The sequence below is a fragment of the Hypanus sabinus genome, chromosome 18 (assembly GCF_030144855.1).
Source record: "Hypanus sabinus isolate sHypSab1 chromosome 18, sHypSab1.hap1, whole genome shotgun sequence".
Taxonomy (NCBI): domain Eukaryota; kingdom Metazoa; phylum Chordata; class Chondrichthyes; order Myliobatiformes; family Dasyatidae; genus Hypanus; species Hypanus sabinus.
In genome coordinates, this window is record NC_082723.1 from 8,384,428 (window position 1) to 8,399,217 (window position 14,790).

Here is a 14,790-nt window from a genome sequence, read left to right on the forward strand (position 1 = left end):
GATAATTTCTCTCTCCAACTTGGGTTGAACTTCACTGTAACAGTGTGATGTCAGCTCACACCTTGCCAACTCAAGTGATCTCATCTGAAATGTCTAACACCCATTGTTCGATTTTGTAAATCTTTTTACAGGTTAAATATGACAAGGAATTTGTCTATGGGAATCTCGAACACAACATGCCAGTTTTGCTGTCTCTGCCCAGATATTTAAGAAGAGGAGCAAGGGATTCACTCGATCATCAGAACAACTGGCATGCCCGTCATTTTACATGGGGGGAGCACATTCATCTGCTCAGACAATTTTAGCTGATTCACTCGGTTATTTCAACTGAAGGTACATCAGCAAGTTCACACTGGACAAGGCCATTCACCTGTTGTAAGTGTGAGAAGGGATCCAGTCAGTTATCCCACTTGTGGACACACCAGTCAGTGCACACTAGGCAGAGGCCGGTCATTTGCTGAATTTGTGGGGAATGATTCACTCGATCATTTGACTGAATGGCACACTAGCAAGTTCACACTGGAGAGAGGCTGTTCACCTGCTCAGACTGTGGGAAGGGATTCACTCAGCCATCTCACCTACTGAGACACCAGTCAGTTCACACTGGCGAGCGGCCGTTCACCTGCTCAGACTGTGGGAAGGGATTCACTTGCTCATCTGAACTGAAGGTACATCAGCGAGTTCACACTGGGGAGAGGCCGTTCACCTGCTCAGACTGTGGGAAGGGATTCAGTTGGTCATTCCATCTGAAGGTACATCAGAGAGTTCACACTGGCGAGCGGCCGTTCACCTGCTCAGACTGCGGGAAGGGATTCACTTGCTCATCTGAACTGAAGGTACATCAGCGAGTTCACACTGGGGAGAGGCCGTTCACCTGCTCAGACTGTGGGAAGGGATTCAGTTGGTCATTCCATCTGAAGGTACATCAGAGAGTTCACACTGGTGAGCGGCCGTTCACCTGCTCAGACTGTGGGAAGGGATTTGCTCTGTCATCTCACCTACTAACACATCGGAGAGTTCACACTAGGTAAAAGCCGTTCACCTGCTCAGACTGTGGGAAGGGATTCTCTCAGTCATCTAAACTGAAGGTACATTGGAGAATTCACACTGGGGAGAAACCGTTCACCTGTTCAGATTGTGGGAAGGGATTCACTCCGTCATCCATCCTAATGGCACACCAGCAAGATCACACTGGGGAGCGGCGTTTCACCTGCTCAGACTGTGGGAAGGGATTCACTCGGTCATCTCATCTACAGAGACATCAGTCAGTTCACACTGCGGAGAGGCTGTTCACCTGCTCGGACTGTGGGAAGGGATTCACTCGATCATCCACCCTCATGGCACACCAGCAAGTTCACACTGGGGAGAGGCTGTTCACCTGCTCAGACTGTGGGCAGTGATTCACTTGTTCATCTCAACTGAAGGTACATCAGCAAGTTCACACTGGAGAGAGGTCGTTTACCTGCTCACTGTGTGGGAAGGGATTGACTCAGTCATCTCATCTACAGACACACAAGCGAGTTCACACAGGAGAGAGGCCGATCAGCTGCTGAGACTTTGGGAAGTAATAGTGTCAGCAAAATCAACCAAATGTGCATCATTGAGTACACAGAGGGGAGAGGCCGTTCAACTGCTGTGAATGTGGGGAGCAATTCACTCAGGTCATTTAACCTTATGTAACTCTTGCTTCAGCTAACAACTTAATATAGGGGGTGATAGCCCCCGAGCTTAGCCAATCCTAAGAAATCTCGTTTGTGTGAATGCTGCATGATGTGTCCCCTGTTACAAATCAGTACCCCAAAAATAACAAATGGTACACAATATGCGATTAAACAATTGAGCTATTTAATTCTTACTTTGACTATAGGATTAGTAAAGGAAATAAAAAAATAGAAAAAGGGCCCTTTCTCTCCATTCGTGTCTTCTCATCTCTCCCTGGCAAAAGACCGTGAAAATCTACCTTCCAGACTCACAGGAAAGAACAATATCTCTCTCATTGGATAGCTAGGCACTCCAAAACCCTATTATTTCCAGTCATAAGCTAAACATTGCTGCTGCAGAGAAACCATTAGCTCAGCAGTGAAACAGAACAGAGAGACCATTACGTTAGCAGTGAAATCTCACAGCATGTTACACTTGTGACACACTACCGGGTTCACACAGGGGAGAAAGTTTCAATAAGCTGCATGTTGGATATTTGTCCATCACTGTTGCTAAAGCTATTTTGAGAGTGACTATCGGTGCTGAACTCTGCAATTATTGCTGCTGCTCACCACATCCAGTTCTGGTCATGGGAGGAGATTCTTCTACTGCATATTCACCTTCAATGGGACTGGAGTTTAATATTGACTGGGGTGGAGTGTGGCCAGTGAAGAAGTGGAGCTTTGAGGCTTTGGCTCAAGTAGTTTTGGAAGATGGATTGTGCAATCAAGTCAATCCAGATTTGAATAGCTCCTGGAGGCTGCGCTTGTCTGTGAATGGAGTAACAGCAGTTTCTGTGCTGCTCCTAATTTTGTCCCTTTCCCCCTAGTATAAACAGAATTTAATATCTTTTGTTGCTGATTCTTGAAGGGGAACAATATGTCTTTGAGGAGTGGGAAGTACCTGTCTGAACCTAATGATAAAGGCAACGGGAAAGGAAAGATGCAAAAGGTAGGATCTGATGAAATGCCATTGTGGGCTTGGACACAGTTCATTTAAAGACTAACTTGAAAAGAATAGCAATGAAATGAAATGGAAATGATGTCATTTATGGGAAAACTTATAGATCTGGAAGCTCAAGTTAATACACACAAAGAGGAATTGAAGATAATTAAGCAAAAATTGCTTGAAAGTAAAATAAAGTAGAACTTGTTTGGAAATATATCAAAATAAGATTATAGACTTGGAAAATAGGTCTCGCCGAAGGAATATACAAATTGTTGGGCTGCAGGACGGAGTTGAAAATGGAGATTTAACTGCTTACATGAATGGACAAAATATTGGATTTAATAAAAATAGACACTCCCTTAGTTTTATTTTGAGAAGTGGAGTGCAAACTCTTCCACGATCCAAAAAAAACCTATTTTGATCTCCCGCCTTGATATCAGGTTGAAATCAATTAATGATTTTAAAAGTCTTTTTTCATTTGAGAGGATGATTCCAACCACGTACATTCTAACTTATTACATTAATCTGTTTAGATTCCATACTATAATTTTGTTCTACTTTGCACATGTGCCGAGCACATACCAATACAGGATGATCAAAAATGGTGGCGATGGAGAATACAACCACACAGAAAACACGCATGCACCGGAACAACCCAATGGGAAACAAAACCCTAATTCTAACCCCATCCCACTCCCCCCACAGCCCAGAAAAAGCAGGCACCCTATGATAGAAAACACAGCTAAGACTGCTCTGTCTGTCCAAAAAAAAAGATTAAAAAAGGTTCTCTATCCATCCCCCATTTAAAAAATGAAACCCACTGACCTTGTAAGAGGGACAGCAGTCTCAACAAAGGAAAATGTTTACATTCCAGCATCTACAAACTATCCCATGTATATATTTGCTTTTTTTTAAACAAAGAGGAAACCAAAAAATTGTTACCTCTTAAAAAGAAAACAACAGCTCCATCTTAAACTTAACATTAAATCCCCTAAAAAAGTCAGATTCTTTTGTCGATTTTTAATTGTTAAAGGAGTAATTTGTAACAGAGAAGCTGTTTTGGTCAATTTGAATGGTCCCAACTAAGATGATCTTTTTTAAAAAAATGTATTTGCTTTACTGCCTCATTTAAATGTATATATATTGATAATGGGCGGGGATTTTAACTGCTGTTTAAATCCTTTGATTGACAAGAGCTCAACCAACCAGCAACCTCCAAATCACTCCGCATTACTTATTAATTCCTTTCTGACAGATTTTTGGATTGATTGAATTATGCAGGTATTTACACCCTGATGATAGAGAATATTCTTTTTTGTCACATGTTTATAGAAAATATTCAAGGATCGATTATATTATAGTTGACCTTTGCTTCTTGCCTAGTGTTAAGAATTGTGAATATGACACTATCGCTGTATCTGCTCATGCAGCTTTCAGTTTGTCTTTCGAATTCGATGATGCCATCCTTGCCCACCCACCTTGGCGCCTGTCTCAGACATCATTGCAGAATTCAGACTTTGTTAGCTTCATTGAAAACCAGGTAAAATAATTTTTTTTTTCTTTTTAATGTTATAGGGGGTACATCTAAATTAATCATATGGGATACATTTAGAGCATTTTAAGGTGGTCATATCATTTCTTATTCTGCTAACCTGAAAAAACAGACTAAAGTAGAATTAGATAAGATTACAAAACAAGTTAAAGACTTTGATAATATTTATGCGATTTCCCCTAATTTAAACAAAGGATGGAACTTCAATCACAATATAATTTATTATTAACTCATCCTATTAAAGGCTATTTGCTTAAGCTAAAAAGTCAATTTTATATGTTTTGAGATAAAAATAACAAACTGCTTGCATCTCAATTAAAAACGGCCAGAGCCAAAAGGCAAATTTTGAAAATCTGTCGGAAAGATGGTACCTACCCTGGCTTGGGAATCTGAAGATATTAATATGATTTTTCTAGATTTTTATACTGAACTTTATAAATCTAAATTTCCAGTAGATTCTTCTAAAATGATTTTTTTTTTAATGAAAGATTGTTTTTCCTCGAATTTCTGTTAAGGATCAAAAAACCCTTAACGCCCAAATTCCCAAAGCCAAAATTCATAAAACTATTTTTTCAATGCCATCTGGTAAGGCCCCTGGACTTGATGGGTTCCCTGTAGAATTTTATTAAAACATTGGAAAATTGCTCTCTCCGTATACGTAGGAAATGTTTAAGGACTCTTTTGTGAAAGCCAATTTAAACTTTACTTTTTATGACGCTTCTATTGCTTTAATTCTTAAAAAGGATAAAGGTCCTTCAGATTGTGCCTCATATAGACCTATTTCATTACTGAATGTTGATGCTCAGATCCTGTCAAAGATAATGGCCAATTGGTTGGAAAATTTTTGGGTAAAGTTATTTTTAAAGATAAAACAGGCTTTATAGACAGCTGTTATTCCTTTTCAAATGTTTGGAGATTACTTAACATTATATACCCATCTTCTTTTATAACTCCACAATGTGTCATCTCTTACGTTGCTGAAAAAGCGTGTGATCGAGTTGCATGGAAATATTTAATGTTTTAGAGAAATTTAGTTTTGGTGTTAATTTAAATAATTGAAATAGAATGATATATAAAACTCTTTTTGCCTCTGTTATTACTAATAATTGTAGATCTCTTTATTCAGCTTTCACGGAGGACAAGACAAGGTTGTCTATTAAGTCCTTTGTTATTTAACTTAAAATTAGAATCCCTTGGTATCACTCTTCGTGGAGCTAAAGATATTCACAGGATTCTTGTGAATGAGAGTTCTCTTTACACTGACAATTTTCTGGTTTATGTATCTAATCCGGAGGAATCTCCCTGCCTTGCTAAAATTATTTAACAAATTTGGAGATTTTTCAGGATATAAAATAAAATTTAATAAAAATGAACTGTTTCTTTTAAATGAATCTGTTTCTATATATGGTAATACTCCTTTCCACATTATGGATTCTTTTGGATATTTATGCGTTATAATCTCTTTTAAAAAAAGGATCTTTACAAAGCTAATTTTGATCCCTGAGTAGATTCTATGAAATATTTATTTAGTGGATGGAGCCCACTTACATTTTAACTTGTTGGTCACATCCATATAGTCAAAATGCTGATTTTAACAAAATTGTTATATTTATTTCAGAATATCCCTGTTTTTTTGACGAAGATGTTTTTTTGATCGGATTGATTCTATTATCTCATCTTTTATATGGAAAGATAAAAGACCAAGAATTAGTAAATGTCACTTTCAAAAATTGAAAAAGTATGGAGGTCTTACTTCGCCTAATTTAAGAATGTATTACTGGGCTGTTAATGTACAATATATGTCCTTTTGGTTACACTGGGTTGATAAGAATGAAAGGTCAATTTGGGTAGATTTGGAATTGAAAGCTGTGAAACAGTTTTATTTAACCTCGTTGTTGGGTGCTGCTTTACAATTAGCTATACAATTAGCTAAAGTTGCTAATTTAAATTTATACCCTGTGATTAAGTATTCTTTACAAATTTCGCTCCAGATCCATAATTTTTTAATCTTAAAAAATTAAACTTTGTAGTTTAATTTATAATAAATTTCTAAAGCATTATTTGAGTGATCCAATTTTTTTACTTTGGAAAATAAAGGTATTAATTCTTTTTTGGATCTATTTAAAGAAGATAGACTGATGCCTTTGGAACAATTAGTTGATAAATATTCTCTTTCGTACTCACACCTTTTAAAATACTTTCCAAGTTAGACATTTCTTACAAAAACATTTAACTAATTTTCCTTACATATTGAATGCCAGCTTGTTAGATACTATTACGAGTATGAATCCTTTGATGAAGGGTTCCATTGGAAGAATTTATAAATTACTATCATAATGGGATAACTGTCCTTTATTTAAGGTTAAATAAGATTGGAACGTAATTTGACTTTTATGACGGAGGACTGGACACGGATTCTGAAGTTGGTTAACTCCTCTTCGATTTGTACTAGTCATGCACTGATTCAATTTAAAGTTGTACATCATTACTATTTGACGAAGAAGAGATTGTCTATAATGTTTCCTGATGTTGATAGTTATTATGATAGATGTAAAACTGAGACAGCTACACTGACACACACGTTTTGGTCTTGTTCTACACTGGAACAGTTCTGGAAGTCAGTTTTTTTCTACAATTTCTAAAGCACTTAAAATTAATTTACATCCTAACAAATTAACTGTACTTTTTGGAATAATTCCTCAAAATATCCAAGCTATTTCTTTGTCTGACCAACATGTTATTGCGTTTGTTACATTGATAGTTAGGAGGGCCATTCTGCTGAAGTGGAAGGAAACGTCGGCTCCCACTCTGTTACAGTGGTTCTTCCAAGTGATGCTATGTCTTAGTTTGGAGAAAATTAGAAGTTGAACCTTTGAACCTGTGTTTGATTTTGAGGGAAAAAAAGGGGTTCATTTTCTTGTTATTACCATTTGAGTTAATTGATAATTTTCTCCACGATCAAATTGTATTTTTTTTTTCTTGCTGGCAGTTTAATGGTTATCTTTAGAAGCTTTTTGTATGACGCATGGCTCCAGGGTTGAGTTCTTAATAGTTTTTTCCCCCTCACTTTTCTTTGCTTTAGTGTTTTTTTTCTTTTCTTTTTTTTGTGTCACCATATTTTTCAATCTTAAAAACAGTGTTTTTTTTTTTTTCCTTGGCACATTGTAAGTGTTATTTACTTCGATGTACTCTTGTTAGTTTGGACATTAATAATGAAAAGATTTGAATAGTTCAGACTCAGCAGAAAGCAGCTGATTGGGCTATCGTTCAGGTGACCAAGCAGTCTGATTTGGTAATCGTAAATTGAATAGCTCAACAAACAAATAAAAACAGGGGTAGCTCAAGCGGAGCGGCTAGTGAGTGAGTGGGGCCAGAGCAGCAGTGGAGCTTTGAGGCTTTGACTCGAGAGGTTTTGGCAAGCAGAGGCGGAGGACGAACTTGCTCCCAGTGGGTAAGGCCGGGTAAGGTTCTTTAATTAATTTAATTAACTTAGTTGGTGATGGAGGCAGTAGATAGGGCAGTCCAGTGCTCCGATTGTAGGATGTAGGAGTCAGGGACAGCACAATTGTCTCTGATGACTACACCAGCAAGAGAAGCATCTAGCTTCATCTCTTGTCAAATCGAGTTAGGGAACTGGAGCTGGATGAACTTCGGATCATTCGGGAGGCAGAGGCAGTAATAGATCAAAGTTTCAGGGAGACAGTCTCCCCTAAAAGTCAGGAGACAGGTAACTAACTGGGTGACTGTCCGGAGAGGGAGGGATTATAGACCGAGAGAGCAGAGCACCCCTGTGGCCATTCCCATCAACAAGAAGTTTACTGTTTTGGACATTGTTTGTGGGGATGAGCTACCCGGGACAAGTTGTAGTGGTCGTGTCTCTGGCACAGTGACTGGCCCTTTTGCTGAGAAAGGAAGGAGGGAAAAGAGGAGAGCAGTAGTGATTGGGGATTCGATAGTTAGGGGGACAGATAAGAGGTTCTGTGAGAGAGATCGAGAATCCTGGATGGTGTGTTGCCTTCCTGGTGCCAGGGTCCGTGATATCTTGGATCGAGTTTTTGGTATTCTCAGGAAAGAGGGTGAGCAGTCAGCTGTGGTCCAAGTGGGGACCAATGACATAGGTAGGAGTAGGGATGAGGTCCTGAAGAAGGAATATAGAGAGATAATATAAAAGTTAAAAAACAAGGGTGGTAATCTCAGGTTTGCTGCATGTGCCACGAGGCAGAGAGGGCAGGAACTGAAAGTCATGGCAGTTCAATGGGTGGCTGAACAGTTGGTGCAGGAGACAGAGGTTCAGATTTCTGGAACATTGGGATCTCTTCTGGGAAAGGTCTGACCTGTACCAAGTGGACTGGCTGCACATGAACTGGAAAGGGACCAATATCCTGGCAGCCAGGTTTGTTGGAGCTGTTGGAGAGGGTTTAAACTAGTTTGGCAGGGGGTGGGAATCAGAATGTGAGTGCAGAGATTAGGGTACAAGGACAAGGGCATGGCGCTATGTGTTCTGAGTTGGTGAGGAAGGACAAGCAGGCGATAAAACATAAATGTAGCCACAGAGGGGTTGAAATGTGTCTATTTCAATGCTAAGAGTATCAGGAATAAAGTGGATGAACTAAGAGCATGGATCAGAATGTGGAGTTATGACACTGGCTGTTACTGAAACCTGGCTGGAGGAAGGACAGCATTGGCTGATGGAGGTACCGAGGTTGAGGTGTTTTAAAAGGAATAGGATGGGAGGTAGAAAGGGGGGGGGGGAGTAGCAGTACTGGTCAGGGATAGTTTCTTTTCTTTTTCAATCTTTTTATTGATTTTCATATATAAAAAATAACATAACATAATAGTGAATAGATTGTAAATAGATTAGGCTTGACATTGAATTAGTAATAAGATATCAATATCTTATTAAAATACCAGTAAAATATACATCGTATAATAATCAGTCAAACCTATATTGATTATACATGAAAAAGGATAATCTCTAAAGAGAGAAAAGAAAAAAATATTTAAAAAATACAAGAAAAAATATATATTGGAAAAAAAATAAATCTAGACTAACGGGCAATAATAATAGTTTATATATACATGATAGTGTCAAAAACTCCAGAACTCCATACCAGAACAAGGATAAAAAGAGAGAAGGTCTGGAAGAGGTCAAATTAACTCATATGAAAATGTTGAATAAACGGTCCCCACGTTTCTTCAAATTTAATTGATGGATCAAAAATAGTACTTCTATTTTTTTCTAAGCTCAAACAAGAAATAGTTTGAGAGAACCACTGAAACGTGGTAGGAGGGTTTATTTCTTTCCAATTTTGTAATATAGACCTTCTAGCCATTAGGGTTACAAAAGCGATCATTCGTCTAATTGAAGGGGAAAGTGGATTACCATCCTCATTTGGTATACCAAAAATTGCAGTAATGAAATGGGGTTGTAAATCAATATTCCAAACTGAGGAAATGATAGCAAATAGGTCCTTCCAATAGTTATATAAGGTGGGACATGACCAAAACATGTGGGTCAATGAAGCAACTTCTGAGTGACATCTGTCACATTGAGGGTTAATATGGGAGTAGAATCGAGCTAGCTTATCTTTCGACATGTGAGCTCTATATACTACCTTAAATTGTATTAAAGCATGTTTAGCGCATATAGAAGAAGAATTAACCATTTGTAGATTTTTTTTTCCATTTTTCTGTTGATATAGTATATTGAAGCTCTTTTTCACAGTCTTGTTTAATTCTGCCTGATATTTCTGGTTGAATCTTAATAATCATATTATAAATAAGAGCCACGAATCCCTTCTGACAAGGATTCAAGGTAAAAAACATATCTAAAAAATCTATGAGTTGAATTGGGAAAGAATGGTAAAACTTTATATAAAAAATTTCTGATTTGTAAATATCTAAAAAAAAATAAGGTTTAGGTAACTTACATTTGTTAGAAAGTTGGTCAAAAGACATCAAATTACCTTCAAAACATATTATACCTTTCCTTTTCCATACACTAAAGCCTTGATCTATTAAAGAGGGTTTAAAAAAAAGTTAAATAAGATAGGGCTATCAAGAACAAAATTCCTCAAGTTAAAAAACTTACGAAATTGAAACCAAATTCGTAATGTGTGTTTGACAATAGGGTTAGATATCTGTTTATTGAATTTGACTAAAGCAACAGGAAGAACCAAGAACGGAGAATAAAGAATATCCTTGTCCATCATTACATTCCAAATTTACCCACTGTGGGCATAATGGTGAATCCAAATCTTCTTTCCAGAATATTAAGTTTCGAATATTATTCGCCCAATAGTAAAATCTAAAGTTAGGTAAAGTTAAACCGCCATCTTTTTTAGGTTTCTGTAAATTTTACTTCACCTGGGGTTTTCATTTTGCCACACAAATGAGGAAATTTTTGAATCTATGTTGTCAAAAAAAGATTTAGGAATAAAAATTGGTAAAGCTTGAAATAAATATAAAAATTTCGGTAAACCCATCATTTTAACAGCATTAATCCGACCAACCAATGATAAGGATAAGGGAGACCATCTAGTAGTAAGTTGTTGAATCTGATGAAGCAAATGTAAAAAATTCAATCTGAATAAATCATTATGTTTCTTGGTAATTTTTATACCTGGATAAGTAAAATTATCAGTAACAACTTTAAATGGTACCCTATCATTCAATAAAGTTTGCGCATTTAAAGGGAACAATTCACTCTGATCCAAATTTAATTTATAACCAGAAAAACAACCAAATTGAACCAACAAGGATAGAATAGCGGGAATAGACCTATCAGGATCAGAAATATATAACAACAAGTCATCAGCATACAGTGATAACTTATATAACTTCTCATTACGGGTAATACCAAAAATATTAGGTGATTCACGAATAGCAATGGCTAAAGGTTCTAATGCAATATTAAATAATAAAGGACTTAAAGGACAACCTTGTCCCGTACCTCGAGATAATTGAAAAAAAGGATCTATGATTATTTGTAAGAACAGAAGCAACAAGCTTATAATATATTAGTTTAATCCATGATATAAAATTAGAACTAAAATTAAAATTTTTAACGCATTAAATAAGTAAGTCCATTCAACTCTATCAAAAGCTTTTTCAGCATCTAATGAAATGACACATTCTGGGGTTCTAGATGAAGAGGTATAAATTATATTAATCAATTTTCTAACATTGAAAAGGGAGTTCTTAATAAAATCAGTTTGATCTTCTGAAATAAACTGTGATAGTACCTTTTCTAACCTAATAGCTAAAATTTTTGTAAGAATCTTAGAGTCTACATTTAATAGTGATATAGGGCGATAGGATGCACATAAGGTAGGATCCTTATCTTTTTTTAAGAATTAGAGAGATAGTGGCTTCATAAAAAGACTGGGGTAATCTCTTCTTAGTGAATGCATCATTGAAAATTTCACATAACCATGGGGAAAGGAAAGAAGAAAAAGTTTTAAAAAAATCCATAATATAACCATTCGGGCCAGGAGCTTTCCCTGAATTTATTGATGAAATAGCCTCTCCTACTTCAGCCATAGAAATAGGAGCATCAAACAAACTCCGATCTTCATCTGTCAGTTTGGGGATATTCAAATTATTAAAAAAATTCCATCATGGACAGATCGCCATCAGATTCTGATTGATATAAAGATTTATAAAAATCTTGGACAGTATTATTAATTTCTTTATGATCAGTAGTCAAATTACCGTCTTGTTTACGAATTTTAATAATTTGTTGCTTAGTCCAATTAGCTTTTAATTGGTTTGCTAATAATTTACCAGTTCGATCACTATGGATATAAAATTGAGCCCTGGTCTTAATTAATTGATTCTCAATTGAAGAAGATAATAATAAGCTATGTTCCATTTGAAACTCAACTCTCTTCTTATAAAGTTCTTTGTTAGGAGTCACGGAATAAATCTTATCAATTTCTTTAATTTTATCCACCAACTTGGCTATATCAAGATACCTTTGTTTTCTTTTACCAGCGGAATATGAGATAATTTGTCCACGGACAAAAGCTTTAAAAGAATCCCAAAGTATTCCTCTGTCAATCTCTTCGATATAATTTGTTGAAAAAAACAAGTCAATTTGCTGTTCTATGAAGGTGACAAATTCTGGATCTTGATGCAAAGTAGCGTTGAGTCTCCAAGATCTAGTATTAATGGAGGAATCCGATACTTTAATAGACAACTTCAAAGGAGCGTGATCCGAAATGGCAATAGAATCGTATTTACAATCAGTAACATCTGTTAATAAACGGTGATCAATAAGAAAATAATCAATTCTAGAATAACTATGATAAACATATGGAAAAAAACGAAAATACTTTATCTTTAGGGTTCAAAAACTGCCATATTTCAGTAATTCCCGAATCAACCATAAAGGAATTAATAAGTGAGGCTGGTCTATTCGGAAGAGTTCGAATAGGTTTAGATCTATCCATCTAAGGATTCAAACAACAATTGAAATCTCCACCCATTATCAACATATGTTCATTTAAATTAGGAAGGGAAGTAAATAAACGTTTAAAAAATTCAGGGCAGTCAACGTTTGGAGCATAAATATTAACTAGAGCCACTTTTCGATTAAAAAGTGAACCAGTTATCAACAAAAATCTGCCCTGTGGGTAAACGAAATTGAGGGGTCTATGAAAATAGACACACCCCTAATTTTGGCGGTAAAATTCGAGTGAAATTGTTGACCCTACCAGAACCTTTAAAATCGTTGATTATCCTCCCTCCTAATATGGGTCTCCTGTGCAAAGATAATATTAGCGTTTAGACTATGGAATACTTTATTTTTTTTTTACGTTTAATCGGATGGTTTAAACCATTAGTATTCCAAGAGATAAAGTTAATAGACTTATCCATCATGCCAATATTAATTGTATATATCATAAAAAGGTTAAAAAGACACATAACCCATAATTCAGGAAGAAGGAAAAATGATTCAGGAGCAACCGGAGAACATAACACCTTAACAATATTAATAATTTAAAGTCGGCCCATAAACTAAAAGCAAAAAAATAAAAAGCAAAAGCGTGAAAAAAGATCCCTACCCCCTCCCCCAAACCCTCGAAAAAAAGCCAAGCGGCAGGCGCACAAACTAATACTAATATTACCCCCATTTCAAGATGGCAACTCCACGAAAAGGCAAAAAGAGACAGTATAACACCCAGGCTTAGATAAAGGGTTGATAAGAAAAAATATATATCAATCAAAAAGAGGAAAAAAAGTAATATAATAAAACAAAAGATCATTAATAAAAAAGAATAAACATTAGAGTTTAAAAAAAGTGTAATATGCCTTTAAAAAAATTCCATATTCAAATACAAGTAGATGACATGTTCCAAAGGCAGAGACTTATGGGAAGAAGAAACGACATTTTGAAAAAAACATATTACAAAATATAAATGTAAATTCAAAAATCTATTAAAAAAAATTAAAAAAGTCATCAAAATAGAATAGAAAAAGGATTCAATAATCACTACAATCTAAAAAAGGTCCAAAAATCTAAAACATTCGTCCCATATTCAAGTACAAGCAAACAAATAAACGATCACGGAAAGCAAAGTCTTGTGGGAAGAAGAAACGATATCTTAAAAAAAATTAAATCTTATTACAAAGTATAGATGTGTATATCCAATTCAGAGGAAACAAAATAAGAAAAAAAAACATTATAGTAAAATTAAAAGAGCGTCTATAACCATGATAGTAAAAAAAAACAGGTCTACAGACCAAAGTAAGAAGCTATAACGCGGCTTCATGAGTTAAAGCCCAAAACTAAATGGCATCTTCTCTACAAAAATTCTTCAACGTAACACATAGTTCAACTTATGGTATAAGATCGATATTCTTCGACGAATTTCTTCGCGTCTGCTGGAATTTTAAAGAAGCTCTGGCTGTTGTCACCCAAAGTAACTCTGAGATTCGCTGGGTATCTCAAAGCTTGTTTAAGTCCGATCGAATGAATCTCTGCCATCACTGGTTTAAAGGCGATTCTTTCTCTCATCACTTCAAACGAATAACCTTCAACAATACGAAACTTATTGTTTCTGTGAAAGATCATACCTTTCTGACGAGCTAATCGGATTAAAAGCTCTTTCTGCCGAGAATAATGGAGGCGAACAATCACAGCCCGTGGCTTGTCGCTCGAGACCGAGAATCTCGAAACTCTGTGGGCGCGATCAATAGTAGGTTTAACTTGCAAAGCTTCAGCACCAAAAACTTCCCACAGAAAGTTAGAGAAAAATTTAGTTAAGTCACTAGACTCAGCATTTTCGGGAAGGCCAATGATTCACAAGTTCTGTCTGCGAGATCGGTTTTCAAGATCGGTGATATTAAACTTATAATGCTCTACTATTTGAGCAGTCAACAGTACCTTTTTCTCCAATGTTTCAAGTGTACGTATTTTTTCACAAGTTAAGTTTTCAAGAGTCGTGATGTTAACTGCATGCCTTTGAATATCTGATGCCTGCGATTGAAGCTTGGTATCAAGCGATCTAACAACTTCTTCAAGCTCAGACATTTTCGCGGTAAGCTTATTTTCCAAACTTGTCATTTTACTTTCCATTTTACTT

At 36.1% G+C, this 14,790-nt stretch overlaps 1 pseudogene; it reads left to right on the forward strand.

Annotated features, from left to right (window-relative positions):
* The first annotated feature begins 47 nt into the window (after positions 1-47).
* On the forward strand, positions 48-2,468 carry LOC132377461 (zinc finger protein 239-like; annotated as a pseudogene).
* The last annotated feature ends 12,322 nt before the right edge of the window (positions 2,469-14,790 follow it).